The sequence below is a fragment of the Echinops telfairi genome, unplaced genomic scaffold, assembly GCF_000313985.2.
Source record: "Echinops telfairi isolate 266 unplaced genomic scaffold, ASM31398v2 ScPeMD7_7420;HRSCAF=8458, whole genome shotgun sequence".
Lineage (NCBI taxonomy): Eukaryota > Metazoa > Chordata > Mammalia > Afrosoricida > Tenrecidae > Echinops > Echinops telfairi.
In genome coordinates, this window is record NW_022111320.1 from 6,065,074 (window position 1) to 6,067,526 (window position 2,453).

General features: G+C 38.2%; 1 protein-coding gene across 1 annotated transcript in view; it reads right to left on the reverse strand.

The window, feature by feature from the left end:
* IFT80 (intraflagellar transport 80) overlaps positions 1-2,453 on the reverse strand; it is a 183,342-nt gene that overhangs the window by 21,994 nt on the left and 158,895 nt on the right. The window lies entirely within an intron of this gene.

Genomic DNA, 2,453 nt, shown 5'->3' on the forward strand with positions numbered 1-2,453 from the left:
GAACTTATGTTCAAGCATTTCAAGAGGTAGTCTATGATCAAGAACTGATGGTATTGAAGGAATAATTCCAAGCCATACTGAAGGCACTGGTGGAAAACAAGGCTCAAGTAGTTGAAGAAGATGAATAGAAATGTTTCAATAAACTGATGCAGCACTGGAAGCACTCAATAGTCTATGCCAAGAAATGTGAAAGTCAGAGATACCTGGTCAACTTCCTGGAAGAGACCTGTTTGTGTCCATTCCAAAGAGAGGCTACCTGACACAATGCAAAAATTAGTAACAGTATCATTAGTATTACAGGAAGTAAAATTTTGCTAAACATAACTTAACAATAGTTGCAACAGTATATTAACAGGGAATTGCCAGAAATTTAAGCCAGATTCAGAAGAGGATGGGGAATGAGGGATCTCATTACTGATATCAGATAGACTTTCGTCGAAATCAGAGAATACTAGAAAGATGTTTACCTATTTCACAGACTATGCAAAGGTATTAACTGCATATATCATATGGATAAACTGAAAAGGATGGGAATCCCAGGACATTCCGTTGTGTTCTTTTAGAACCTGTACATGACCTAATGCCAATCACTTGAAAAGAAAAAGGGAGCTGTTGGGTGGTTTAAAATCAAGAAAGGTGTGTCAGGATTATATCCCTTCATCATGCTTATTCCATTTGTATCCTGAGCAAATGCAAGAAGCCAGAGTATATGAGGAAAACTGATATCCGATTAGGAGACTCATTAACAACCTGTGATAATGCAGATGATCCAGCCTTGCTTGCTTCAAGTGAAAAGGATTTGACACACTTACTGATGAATCAAAGACTACATCCCTCAAACCAGATTACATCTCAACACAAAGGAAATTAAAAAATCCTGACAACTGAACAAATAAGCCACAATGTGATAAATGGAGAAAAGACTAAAGGCACCAGAGATTTCATGATACTTGCATTCACAATCAATGCCATGGAAGCAACAGTCAAGAACACAAATGATTTATTGCATTGGGCAAATCTGCTGCAGGAAAAAAAAATAATAACATGCCATTTTATGATTCGAGTATTCCTGACCTAAGCCATGCTGTTGTCAATCACCTTGTGTGAATGAGAAAATTGGACAATGAAAATAAGGAAGATTGGAGAGGAACTGGTGCATTTCATTTATGGTATTGGGAAAGAACATTGAAATTATCATGGACTGCCAGAAGAACAAACAAATGTGTCTTGGAAGAAGTATAGCAAGAATGGTCCTTAGAAGCAAGGGAGGTGAGTCTTGATTTCATGTACTCTGGAGATGCTATCAGTCCCTGGGGAAGAGAGGGCCATTGAAAAAGAAGACAACCCTCAACAAGACACTCCCAATCATTAGCCATCCTAGATGTTAAAATGAAAACAACAATGAGATACCATCTCCACCCAGACAATTATTAAAACACACACACAAACCCAGTAAACAAGTGCTGGCAAGCATGGGGAGAGACTGAAATCTTCATACAGTGGTGGCAGGGCTGTAAAATAATGCAACTATGAAAAACTGTATGGCGCTTCCTTAAAAAGTTGGAAATTGAAAAATCATATAATCTAGCAATCCCACTACCATGTACATACAAATCCTAGAGAAACAAGAACTGTGATATAAACTATGCAAACACAGGTTCACTGCAGCATTATGCACAATAGTATAAATATATGGAAACCATCTATATACCCACGAACAGAAAACTGGATAAATAACCTATGGTAGATATATACAATGGAGTAGTATGAAACATTAAAGAATAATAATGAATCTGTGAAACACCTCATAGCATGGATAATCCCGGAGGGTATTGTGCAGAGTGAAATTAGTCAGTAACAAGAGGACAAATATGGTATGAGGTTATTACTATAAAAAGTCAGAAGAAAGTTTACTCACAAAAAGAAACATTCTTTGAAGGTTACTAAGGCTGAGAGGGGAGAGGAAGGAATGGTTAATTACTGAACAACTGGAGGGTACTCACTGCCATTGAATCATTGTGACTTATAATAACCTTAGACAAGGTTTCTGAGGTTGGAAATCTTTATGGGAAGTTTGTAAGCACATAGTAGACTAATGAGAGAGATAGGAGGACATAAGCGACTCAAATATGCATGTACCTTGTGAATGAAAAGTGTATGAGTTTAAGTCAAGTACTAATAGAAAGGGTAAATCCAACATAAGGAGCCCTGGTGGTGTAATGGTTACAGGCGCTGCAATCCGCATGGTCGGCAGTTCAAAACCACCAGCAGCTCTGGGAGAAAGACTTGGCTTTCTACTCCCATAACAGTTACAGTCTTGTAAACCCACAGGGAGTTGCAATGAGTCAACATTGACTCGATGGCAGTGAGTTTTGTTTTATTTATTTGTGGGGTGCACGGTGATGAAGTGCTATGCTTCACCTGAAAAGCTGGAGTTTAAACCAGCTGCTCCA